Below are 13,627 nucleotides of genomic sequence, written 5' to 3'. Positions count from 1 at the left end.
TCTATTGATAACTGCAAGTGAGTTGCCTGGCTCAACTGCCCATTTTTACCTATGGTGGTCCCTCCTTTCAGGGTGACAATGGATGAGATGAAGAATGAAGCTGAGACAAATTCAATAGTCTCTGTGACATTATATGCAGTCATGTACCATGTCTTTAATGAGGTATTTTCCCATTTTTAACAGTGGTCTGTGAATATTAAAAGTATTTTATACGACAGCTGGAGAGGATAAACCTGTCAGCAGCACAGACATTACGGACAGCATTTATCAAAGTAAGATTTTCTGGTTATGTCTTATATTCCTTTAGAATGTGTCCATTCGTCATCACTTAGGCAAATCCTTAACATGATTTGATTGTGACATGCATCTGAGTCATTTGATAATACATTTCTGTGTATTACCAAAAAAGAGGCCTAACATTCTTTCTCATAAGGCAGAGAAGGAGAACCCATGACTCACTCAGGATATCATAATAAAGATCCTGGAGAAGAAGAATGTGGAGATCAACTTCACAGAGTCACTACTGCACATGGCTGCAGATGATATGGAGGGTAAAAAAACACCATCTGTCTCTGGTAACTTCTGTCTTTCTCAAACAGCATCTTTCCTGTTGGGTTATTCTGAAATGAATTAGATGGCAGTAAGGCTCAAAATAATACTCGTTATGATCTATCTTTCCAGTAATAATCTGTGGAGTCCCTTTCATTCAGAGTTAAAAATCAAGACATCATATGCACTATTGTAGGATCTGAACCTGAAAGGTGTATACGATGACTCTAATGTAAGAACTTATGTAACATATTTTGCAGAGTGCATGATTGAAAGACCAGAGCAATAATTCCAGGACCTGGATGAGAAAGCAAGAGCCCTCAAACATATCCTGAGAAAAAAATCCCAGACGAGATCAATGACAGAGTGTGCTTTCTACAGACCATAAAGTGAGTGTTTCTTCCTTTGTCTTAACCTTAGTTTTATAGTGGTTAAAGAGCTGTGCTGGTGATAGAAAGGCTACATGGTCAAACCCTACAAGGAGCGAGCGAACCACGAGCTATCACTGTTATCTGCTTGAGCAAGACACTTAACCTCAGCTTCTTTAGTGGGATTGTCCCTGTAATAAATGCACTGTAATTTGCTTTGGATAAAAGCATTTTCTAAATCGATACTTACTGGTGTGACGCTTGGTCACTAACTGCAGAATAAAACTCTTGGAGCCCATGGGTTTTTTCCCTTATAGCTTTGCATAAAGACTAGTTCTTTAGATTTATTCAAGTATTCAGCCAACGAATAATCGACTAAGCAGTCTCATAAAGCTTACAATAACATGGATAAATAGACCTCAGGCGATGTTTAAATGTACAAGATTAGTAGACATTTTAACGGGACCTGTTCTCTATTGTTAGGGGTATAACAGTTGTGACCCGGACCAGATATGGAGAAAGAAAACCAGGAGTCGAGAAATTCAATTAAAGAATCAAAATTTACTGAAGAATAGTTTGCAGTGAAATTGGTAGAGCCAGCGACAAAGTCTCACGAGGAGATCGAAAGCTAACTCGTACCTTACACAAAATCTTACATCAATTATACCATTTGCAAGGACGTACATTCCACTATTTTACTCCTGATTGGCTAAAAGAACATAAAGTCACAACATATAGATAGTTAAATGGCCTATCAACATTAATCAGCGCACTTGTCGTCCGCGCCCGAGATTTACGTCTGAAGTGACCTCGCAGATGGTCGCGGGGCGTCTTCGAGTCGGCCTGGTGTGCATCCCTGGTTCAAAACCTAGGTAGAAGGTCAAACGCACACACAAAACACTGACGAACGACAGTCCTTCTCTGGGCACAAGACAGCTAGAGCACACATTATCAGGCCATTTAAACCAAAACAGAGAGATAAAATATTCACTCCTCGGCAGAGTTTCCGCTAGAAAAAAATGGTGCCGGTCAAAGTGACCGGCAGAGGTTTCGTTTTACGGACATTTTGATGATATGCCGGTCAAATATATCGCCTCTTAATTAGTCAAGTTGAGGAAAACTGGAGGCAGTCTATGTAACTTAAAAAATGACATAATCAGGCCGTATAGAATGCAACATATTATTATTAGCTTAACTTTCAAATAGACGAAAAAAAAACATGAACGTCCGATTGGCGTCAATCAACGCCAATTGTTTTTTACTGTGGTTTCACACACATTCACTTTTTGAAACATTGAGGCACGGATGTACCTAATACAAATAAATAAAACATCTCCAGTTAACTAGCAGATCATTCATTTAGTCCGTTATTAAATAAGAGATCTAGCGCTAAAATCTGTTGTTTTTGAAATCAAGCTGAGCGTTCGTGTCCGCTGCTATCAGTTGCATGGACGACGCGCTGCGCGAGTTGCACAATCTTCACTAGGACGCGCGTTTCAATCTATCGCCGTTGCGGAGACTCTCTATTAATTCCGGTGAAATCACAAAATAAAATGCACACAAACGTGTCCCTGCTTGATATAGACTGTAACCATGCACTGATGAACATAGGCTATTCAGTTTTGATGATAGTGAAAAAAAACTGCACGAATGCGCGGATTAGAAGCACTGATCTATCTATAATGAGATGTTCCTGATTCACCATCGTCTGGCCTCTGAAAAAAGCTTTTAAAGCTAGTCTGCCTGGGCCTGGCCATATTTGAAACGTCTCACTCAATCGTTCGTTGTTTAGGTCTATATTGCAGCCGTTTTAGGCGTGCGCTTTATTTGAAATGCAGCATGCAATGTTGTTTCATAACTTTCAAACGATAGAGCCTGTTCCTTTATAACATAGCAAGAGATCGGTGTATTTTTGCTTTATACAGTTTAGGCTTATTCTCAAATTCAGATTGTGTTAGGGGGACGGGATTATTAGGCAATTTTAATCGGACAATTTGACCGGAGAGATTTAATTTTGTCGGACATTTAATTTTTTTACCGGCCAATGTCCGGTAATTACCAGACAACGGAAACCCTGCTCCTCGGGCAGAGGAGAGGGTTGAAATAACATACATTTCTTCCCTAAAGAAATAATAAGAGAAAATCACACTTCTACTATTCAGGTATTATTACATAGGACTTTAAACCATATAATTAGTTATGGAAAGGTAACAATCAAACACAGAATACATCTGGAACACATGTTTAACGCATTCCCCCTGACCCCCTCCCCTGAGAGGCTGGAGAGTGTCACAAATAAGCTTATCCCCCAAAAGACCTTCAGCCGACGTGCAGGACAGAGAGACTCTGGAATGTTCCTAAAAGAGACTCACTAACATTCAACACACATATGATTCAAAGTATATTTCAATTATGCATAAGAAAATAGAATTGATTATGTGATCATGCATATAGTTAATTCATCACTTTATTAAAGAAGTTAAGCAACAGAATACAGATAGATATTGATATAAAAGGATATATATATATATATATATATATATATATATATATATATATATATATATATATGTATTGATATATCTGAAGAGCCAAGGGATTTTGACCCTCACCCTTCAGTCCCCCGTTTTAGACCAATGTGGGGTCCAATACCGCCACGTCTGGTCTACCAAGTGAGGTCACTACGGAAGGTGGAGTGGTAACGCATGCTTCCCTGACGGGTCACACTTGTCTCTTCGCCTCATTGCGGACATGCTGGATACTAAAATTCCCAGTCCCCACACAAAGGCTCTCCCACCTTCCACTCACAACAGGGCATGGATGTTATCCTTCTTAAGTTTCTCTTCCAAGCGTGTCGTCAGTTTTCTCAGTCGGTTCTCCTCCTCGGAAGGGTTCAAGTTACTGCAAGCAGACCTGCATACATAAGAAAAACAGAAACGAACACACATCCACACACACAGACAGAGGACACCCACTCCCCCTCCACCAACCTTTTTGCATAATGAGGGTAGTATCGGGATAATTTGGGGAGTGACCAAGCCAATAGGTCACTGTCTCATTTCCGTCCAGACGCTAACAACGATCATTTACCTTTTGGTACATAGTCGGAATTAAATTTAGACCCTCAGTTGAATTTAGACATGGGTATTGTACCCATGATGGACGGTTATCGATCTCCTCGCAATCCCAATGAGTTGAAAACGCATGGAATCTCCCTGTCCAAATTGAAATTTGAATCCACATCAAAAATGATAAAGCAATCAGAATTAAAAATACCAACGAGAGCGGAAGTACCAATCGGATGAAAGCTCGTTTCACTTTCAGTCGTCTCTCACTACGCACTTCTTCTTGAAGAATTAGCAGCTTCAGTATGTCGTCGGATTCAGCCATCTGTAATGATAAAACATTTGTTCTAGAATTCTAGAATTTTAACATACACGACAGACATTTAATGATCCCGAGGTAGTAAGTTGTTACACTTTTCAAGTGGTTTCACCTGTGACCAATGTCTCCATACGGTACCCAAAACCCCCCTGTCCAGTAGAACAGAGGTGTTAGTGGTCAATACCACCTGATAAGGCCCATCAAATTTCGGACCTAAGGGGGAAACTATCTCCCGCTGTAACATTACATTGTCACCTATTTCAGGCAAAGCAGGCATGTCTTTTTGCTCAACATTATCTCGATCTGCTTGTCGTGTGCTAACACTAACCCGTGTGTCTCGCAGACTGTCATCCAAAGCTTTCGGATAATTTTGTAAAGCGTCTTTCAAAGGCCCGGATGGTCCCTCATGTTGCAAGGGGGCATCCCAGGGCAGCCGCATGTAGCGACCTGTCATTACCTCAAAAGGGCTGAGCTGTGTAGTCTTGTTAGGGCTGGCTCTCATGCTTAACAAAATCGCTGGGACAGCTGCATGCCACTCTTTCCCCCATTCCAACAATCTCTTTCTCAATGAAGTTTTAAGCGTACGATTAGTGCGTTCAATAGATCCGCTAGATTGGGGCCTAAATGGAATGTGAAAGTGTTGCCTCACCCCCATCAATTTCATGACATTTTTCATCACCTTCCCAGTAAAATGTGTACCCTGATATATATATATATATATATCCTTTTATATCAATATCTATCTGTATTCTGTTGCTTAACTTCTTTAATAAAGTGATGAATTAACTATATGCATGAATCAATTTGTAAGGGCAAACCCCATCTTGGGAAAACTTAATTCAACATAATCTTGGCGGTTGCATCTGCGGTGCAGTTTCTCAGTGGAAATGCCTCAACCCATCTGGAAAACAGATCAACAATCATTAGAATGTATGTAAAACCTCCACTAGGGGGCAGTGGACCTATGAAATCAATTTGGAGGTGTGTCCACGGCCCTTGAGGTCGAGGGGCATGTCCTAAGGGAATTTTCAGCTTAGAAGAAGAATTAACCTTAAGGCATACTAGACATCTCTTACAAAAATCATTGCAAGAAGCCCTCAGTCGTGGCCACCACCAGGTTTTGGAAATCATTGCATGTAGTTTTTCAGGACCTGCATGTGCCAAACCATGATACAAAGACATTAGTTCAGTTCTAGCAGAAACAGGACAAACAAAACGCTCATTAAATTTCCACAGTCCTTCTGCATTTTTCTGAGCTCCTAATTTTGTCCATTGTTCTATCTCTTCAGGGTCATCCTCATCATAGAGTTTAAAAATGTCTCTGGGGGTCTCACTCTCCTGAGGAGCAAGAGCCATAACACTCACGCAAGTCTCAGTCCGTGTTGCAGCCTCTCTGGCAGCTGTGTCAGCAGCTCGGTTTCCTGTGGCCTCAGGAGAATTGTCCGTTGCATGTCCAGTGACTTTGATAACTGCTCCTGTTGCAGGAAGATCACAGGCATTCATAAGTTTTTTACCTGCTGTTGATGAGAGATTGGCAGACCGGCAGTGGTTATAAATCCTCTGCGTCTCCACACAGGGCCGAAGTCATGAACAGCACCATATGCATAACGGCTGTCAGTGTAAACATTGACTCGTTTCCCCTGGCCATACTGCAATGCTCGTGTCAATGCGACCAGCTCGGCCACTTGAGCCCCTCCTCCTGAAAGAGAACCACAGTCAACAGTTTCACCATGTTCATTTACAACAGCCCAGCCAGTGAAGCGTTTTCCCTGTTCATGAAAGCTGGAACCATCCACGAACAGCTTCATGGCATCAGAAAGTGGTTCAGATTGAAGAGGGCACTGGCTGTCCGTTTCGATCAGTCGGGCACAGTTGTGTGCAGTTCCTTCTTCTGGAAGCAAGGAGGCAGGGTTGATAGCAGTTTCAATGTCAATATTTATATCCACATTTTTACTCAAGAGAGTGGCCTCCCATTTAGCTCGTCTTTGATTAGAGATAGAGCCTAAACGAGTGTTTGTTAACAGTTTCAGAATCTGGTGTCTAGTGTGCAGTATCACCTTCTGATGAGTCACAATGTCCTCGGTAATCTTTACAGCCCACTCTGCACAGTCGCATATCAACAGGCACGGATGCTGTCCTGCCATTGAAACAGGAATAGGAGCAGAATAATATCCTACCATCCCATAGGAGTTTCTTCCTGGAACCCTTTGACCCAGGGCCGCTGAATAGGATCGAGTTCCCACCCATGTCCATAGATGGAACGGCCTGCTGGCATCGGCATGACATAATGCTGGGGAGGAAGCAAGAGTTTCTTTGATACTCACAAACGCCTCCTCCATCTCCTCAGTCCAGTCGATCAGCTCCGATCCAGGTTTTCCTCCTTTCAGCGCCTCTGTGAGTGGTTTAGAAAGTTCAGTGTATTCAGAAACATACTGGCGGCAATAATTCAAAAGACCCATTACTTGCCTTAGACCAGTGACCGTGTTTGGTTTTGGAAGTTCAATGATAGCTTTAACTCGTTCAGGAGTGATGCGTCTGCCGTGCACACCCACAAGTTGCCCCAAATAAGTCACTTCAGGCCGTGCTAGCTGTACTTTCTTCAAGTTTACTTTGAATCCCCCGTTTTGGAGGGCATTCAAAACAGTCTGTACAGCAGTCAAATGTTTGAACTTGGTTGGACTAGCAATTAAAATGTCATCCACATATTGTAGGACAACAGATCCGTCATATTCAAGTTGTTTTCTTACCGGATCGATGAAGGATGCTAGTACCTGATGAAACAGTGTGGGTGAGTTGCAGAAACCTTGTGGCAAACGACTCCATGTCCATTGGCGACCCCTGCTGGTGAAAGCAAATCTGCCTTGGTCCTCCTTGGCTAGGAGACAAGTCCAAAAACCGTTAGAAATGTCTAAAGCAGTAAAAAGACAACGTTCAGATCCTATCTCGTGTAGGATAGTTGCGGGGTTGGCCACCAGAGGGTGCATTTTCTCAGACACTGAATTCAGAGAAGTGTAATCAATGGTCAAACGCCAGCTCCCATCTGGCTTTTTGACAGGCCACATGGGAGAGTTAGTGGGAGAGGCACAAGGAATCACAATTCCCCGTTTGCATAATTCATCTACAACAGTGTCAGCCCCCTGTCGAGCTTCATTTTTCAAAGGATATTGTCTTTTGGCTTCATGCAAAGGACCTGGGATGCTCAGTGGCTGAATCTGTGCTAAACCACAATCATATTTATCTTTTGCCCATACATCAGGAAATTTGGAAATTATAAACTTCCACTCAGAGCGAGTCTCAGTTAGACTAGCAGGTTCAGCCACTGCACATCTCTGCTCATGGTGGGGGCCACTCTGAGATAAGCGAATTGTTTCATTGCAGCCAAGCACTAGCTTATCTTGAGAAAGCAAAACATCAGCTTCGAGTTCTTTCAGAATGTCAACACCGATTAGAGTCCCTACAGTATTTCTCCCTACCCAAAATTCAGTCCAATATACTTTTTCAGAGTTAGAAATGGTTAGAGGGACAGGAACAGATTTATGATATACATTTGTGCCATTTAGACCTTCTATATACAAAGTTTCAGAAGTGATCTCAAGATCGAGATCTGTAATTGATACAGTCGCGTCCATGTCAATCAAAATAAGGCATCCTTCACACTCATCATCGGCTAGCTGGAATACAAAATGAAATGTTAAGAAGATTGCTAGAGACTGATCACCTCAGACCACATTCATCTTCATTGTGTTTTTTTTTTTTTTTCAATGAAAGTGAATGGTGACTGAGCCTGAAAGCTCTTTGGCCTTGATCACTGATAAAGTGTCTCAGTGTTCCCTGCTATCAAAATAGAACTGCATTTGTTTTTCTGTCAGGCAAGCTGAGAGCACACACACACACTTTTCCCAGAAAATCTTATCACATTTCACAGTCTCATTTTTCACAGTATTTTCTGCTTTTTCACAAACAGCCTCGAAACCCTTACTCAAACTACACAGATCACAGCCGACTTCCTGCCCAATAATTTTTGCCACTCTATCACGCTGGGCAATCAAACTAGACCATCCGTCCATCACATTTGGAATTGCCTTTTCATGGTTTAATGGTATACCACCCAGTTTACACATCCATGAATAGGCAAACACGGATAGATATTTGGCCCTATCAGCGTCTTTTTGTTCTGCAGCCAGTCAATCTGCTGCATGACTTTCCAATCAGAATCAAACCCCTGACTGACCATTTTCTTAATGAGCTGTGCACATTTCTTTGATTTGAGCTCGTCAGAGCAGAGCTGTTTACAGCGTGTGCCCTCCTCGTTTTGGTCAGAACTACTCAGAAAATTCCCTTTATCAGACATTTTTCTTGGTCACAGTTGAAAATCACTACCGAAAAGATTTTAGCAGCAAATATTTTACGTGAATAAATTAACTATAGCAGCAACAATACTGGATTTCTACCAATTTCACCACAAAGTACTCTTCACAAACATCCTGGTCACATATACTGATCCATACCAATTCGGGTCACAATTTATTTATTTACTTGGGACCGCTCCTGATGCATCTCTGGCAAAACAATCCCTATTGTATTTTATTTTATTTTATAACTAATATCTGAATCCCTAACTGCCTGATTCACTAAGCTCGGGGTACCCCTATCTGAGGTGGAAGAGATTAAGCAGGTTTACGGTGCCACTGGACCTCCCGTCCAGGGACGCACTCTGCCGGGGTGGTGCTACACCAATGCCCACCTGAGCACCCCACAGAGCACGTTTCTCTTGCGCTGTTTGCTGTTTTAACCCTTAACAGCTCTCTCAGCGACTTCTTATACTCTCAATAGTATAATTAAATTACTCTTCACTCGCCTCGTCGGAGTGAAGCTCTCCCGCTCCCCTTCAAAATCTCTTCCAGTCAGACAGCCCTAACAATTAATAAAAGCTTCCTACCTTGTTTGCTGATTTGCCAGAGATGTCACCACGGAGTGATTGCCCGCATTCTCCACCAAACTGTTAGGGGTATAACAGTTGTGACCCGGACCAGATATGGAGAAAGAAAACCAGGAGTCGAGAAATTCAATTAAAGAATCAAAATTTACTGAAGAATAGTTTGCAGTGAAATTGGTAGAGCCAGCGACAAAGTCTCACGAGGAGATCGAAAGCTAACTCGTACCTTACACAAAATCTTACATCAATTATACCATTTGCAAGGACGTACATTCCACTATTTTACTCCTGATTGGCTAAAAGAACATAAAGTCACAACATATAGATAGTTAAATGGCCTATCAACATTAATCAGCGCACTTGTCGTCCGCGCCCGAGATTTACGTCTGAAGTGACCTCGCAGATGGTCGCGGGGCGTCTTCGAGTCGGCCTGGTGTGCATCCCTGGTTCAAAACCTAGGTAGAAGGTCAAACGCACACACAAAACACTGACGAACGACAGTCCTTCTCTGGGCACAAGACAGCTAGAGCACACATTATCAGGCCATTTAAATCAAAACAGAGAGATAAAATATTCACTCCTCGGCAGAGGTGAGGGTTGAAATAACATACATTTCTTCCCTAAAGAAATAATAAGAGAAAATCACACTTCTACTATTCAGGTATTATTACATAGGACTTTAAACCATATAATTAGTCATGGAAAGGTAACAATCAAACACAGAATACATCTGGAACACATGTTTAACGCATTCCCCCTGACCCCCTCCCCTGAGAGGCTGGAGAGCGTCACAAATAAGCTTATCCCCCAAAAGACCTTCAGCCGACGTGCAGGACAGAGAGACTCTGGAATGTTCCTAAAAGAGACTCACTAACATTCAACACACATATGATTTAAAGTATATTTCAATTATGCATAAGAAAATAGAATTGATTATGTGATCATGCATATAGTTAATTCATCACTTTATTAAAGAAGTTAAGCAACAGAATACAGATAGATATTGATATAAAAGGATATATATATATATATATGTATTGATATAGCTGAAGAGCCAAGGGATTTTGACCCTCACCCTTCACTATTATCTGCCCATTCTCTACTGTCTGACTGCTGAGTCAGTGCTTCTTTCAGTTCATAAATGTATTTATCACTCCAGACCTCTCGCTGATTTCCACAGAGACATAGCCAGTGCTATAAAGGAGCTGCTGGACACAGTCAACAATGTGTTAACATATCAGTATCAGAATTGCAGAGTAAGTATTTTTTACTTCACAGAAACTGCTTCCACAGTTGCAAGTTGGGACAAAACTTCTTTTACCTGTCTGCATTCGCCAGATGTGGCTGAAGTTTGTCCTTCTTGGATAAAAATAAAATGTAATTGGTTAATGTGGAGATAGTTTTAGAGTATATATATATATATATATATATATATATATATATATATATATATATATATATATATATATATACTCACCTAAAGGATTATTAGTAACACCATACTAATACTGTGTTTGACCCCTTTCGCCTTCAGAACTGCCTTAATTCTACGTGGCATTGATTCAACAAGGTGCTGAAAGCATTCTTTAGAAATGTTGGCCCCTATTGATAGGATAGCATCTTGCAGTTGATGGAGATTTGTGGGATGCACATCCAGGGCACGAAGCTCCCGTTTCACCACATCCCAAAGATGCTCTATTGGGTTGAGATCTGGTGACTGTGGGGGCCATTTTAGTACAGTGAACTCATTGTCATGTTCAAGAAACCAATTTGAAATGATTCGAGCTTTGTGACATGGTGCATTATCCTGCTGGAAGTAGCCATCAGAGGATGGGTACGTGGTGGCCATAAAGGGATGGACATGGTCAGAAACAATGCTCAGGTAGGCTGTGGCATTTAAACGATGCCCAATTGGCACTAAGGGGCCTAAAGTGTGCCAAGAAAACATCCCCCACACCATTACACCAACACCACCAGCCTGCACAGTGGTAACAAGGCATGATGGATCCATGCTGTCATTCTGTTTACGCCAAATTCTGACTCTACCATCTGAATGTCTCAACAGAAATCGAGACTCATCAGACCAGGCAACATTTTTCCAGTCTTCAACTGTCCAATTTTGGTGAGCTCCTGCAAATTGTAGCCTCTTTTTCCTATTTGTAGTGGAGATGAGTGGTACCCGGTGGGGTCTTCTGCTGTTGTAGCCCATCCGCCTCAAGGTTGTGCGTGTTGTGGCTTCACAAATGCTTTGCTGCATACCTCGGTTGTAACGAGTGGTTATTTCAGGCAAAGTTGCTCTTCTATCAGCTTGAATCAGTCGGCCCATTCTCCTCTGACCTCTAGCATCAACAAGGCATTTTCGCCCACAGGACTGCCGCATACTGGATGTTTTTCCCTTTTCACACCATTCTTTGTAAACCCTAAAAATGGTTGTGCGTGAAAATCCCAGTAACTGAGCAGATTGTGAAAAACTCAGACCGGCCCGTCTGGCACCAACAACCATGCCACGCTCAAAATTGCTTAAATCACCTTTCTTTCCCATTCTGACATTCAGTTTGGAGTTCAGGAGATTGTCTTGACCAGGACCACACCCCTAAATGCATTGAAGCAACTGCCATGTGATTGGTTGATTAGATAATTGCATTAATGAGAAATTGAACAGGTGTTCCTAATAATCCTTTAGGTGAGTGTATATATATATATATATTATATATTATTTACAGGCACTTGAACACCAAAAGGAGTTTAAGTATAAAGTACACTGAAAAAGCTTCAGTGATACACTGAAAACATTCTTCAAAGATGGAAAGTAAACAAGCAGGCAGTGACAGATGCTTCAAGCTGTCATCTGTTGGTAGTTTTACAGATCTTCAGTACTTGTTAGCTGAAAGTGCATTTCTCAATGAAAAATGAACAGCCAATTGATGTAGCTCTGACTTTTTTCTCTTTCTCACTCACAGGGCAATAAACGTCTTTATCAGTGCCAACAGACTTATCCACCAAACTAACTTGATACTACAGGCCTTCAAAACTGTCGGCTAGGAGACAAAGTTGCAATATATGCACGAGTGTTGAACTAGTTATATGTAATATAAATGAGTCTTGAAAGTATGATTTATAAACCGTGCTTCGTTTGCAGGAACCTAAAATGAGAAGTTCAAGACAAAACGTGGAAAGCTTACAATAATCATGATTTTCAACATTCTTGACAGCTTCATTACCTTTTCTCTCACTGTTGTTCCACTCAAATGAAAGCCAAAAGACTTTGCGCCTTAAAGTGTTATGCAACATTCCATATACAAAGTGTAAATATGTATTCTTTCTTTGACATTCAGGCATAAAGAATAAGAAATGAAAATGGTGTATTTAACAGATATTTTGTTATAAATGTTCAATAAATAGTTTCCAAATGTTGAGATTTTTAATATACTCTGTCCCGAAAGATTTTGATTTATTCACATAAATAAATCACCAGAAATGCACCAAGGAAGTTCAAAACACTACTTTTATTATGTCTACTCCATAATGTACATTAAGAAGCACAGTTAATGGAAGAAATATTGGACTCTGTGTGTTTAAGTGGAAATTTAATGATCAATGTAACATCTGAGTAGAGACAGAAGGGGGTGTCCTGGGCTGAAAGATGCCAAGTATAATCTAATAGTGTAGCTTAACCTCATAATGCTATTGCTTTTGAAACTGAAAAAAGCAATAACATGAATCTTTAATTCTAAACTTTTAAGGCCTATTTTTATATAGGGTGAATACAGGTAAAGTGGGATACTTTTGTCATTAGATGAATGGTTTCTTACTAAACCTATCTATATTCATCCTACATTCACTCAATTAAACAATGTTTTTTTTTATTTATTTCAATTTTAAAGTACTTTATTAGCATGATTGTGTTTCCATACAATATTGCCAAAGAATATATACACTAAACAGATAATGACAAGACAAAATAACAATAAAACAGGAACAAATAACAATAAAAATAGAATAAAAATAAAGTGCCAGGTAATGAATAAAATTAAAGGGGTCATGACATGAGAAACCAAATTTGCCTTGATCTTTTGGTATATAAGAGGTCTTTGTATCATTAAAACGTCCTGCCCATTCTAAACGAATCATTTATTTAATCAAGCTCAAAATACAGCTCGTTCTGGATTCATGGTTAGAAGTGACGTGACGGTTAGAAGTGACGTAACAGCGTTTGCATATGACCGCCTCCAGCACAAGATAACTACGCTATAAGCGCAAGACAACTACGCTCATTTCGTATCGCCGTGCGCCTCACAAGTGTTCAGTCGATGGACAGCGAGCTCTGACAGAGACTACTTGTGCACAGGAAAATTACGATGCCACACAGATGTGCTGTTCCTGGCTGTGG

The 13,627-nt window shown here is 40.9% G+C and overlaps 1 pseudogene; it reads left to right on the top strand.

The window, feature by feature from the left end:
* Window positions 1-78: 78 nt before the first annotated feature.
* Window positions 79-12,705, top strand: LOC127649723 (programmed cell death protein 10-B-like; annotated as a pseudogene).
* The last annotated feature ends 922 nt before the right edge of the window (window positions 12,706-13,627 follow it).

This window comes from Xyrauchen texanus, chromosome 9, assembly GCF_025860055.1.
Source record: "Xyrauchen texanus isolate HMW12.3.18 chromosome 9, RBS_HiC_50CHRs, whole genome shotgun sequence".
Classification (NCBI taxonomy): Eukaryota; Metazoa; Chordata; class Actinopteri; order Cypriniformes; family Catostomidae; genus Xyrauchen; species Xyrauchen texanus.
The sequence above is the reverse complement of the archived record's forward strand: the minus strand, read 5'-3'. Positions and strand labels throughout refer to the sequence as shown.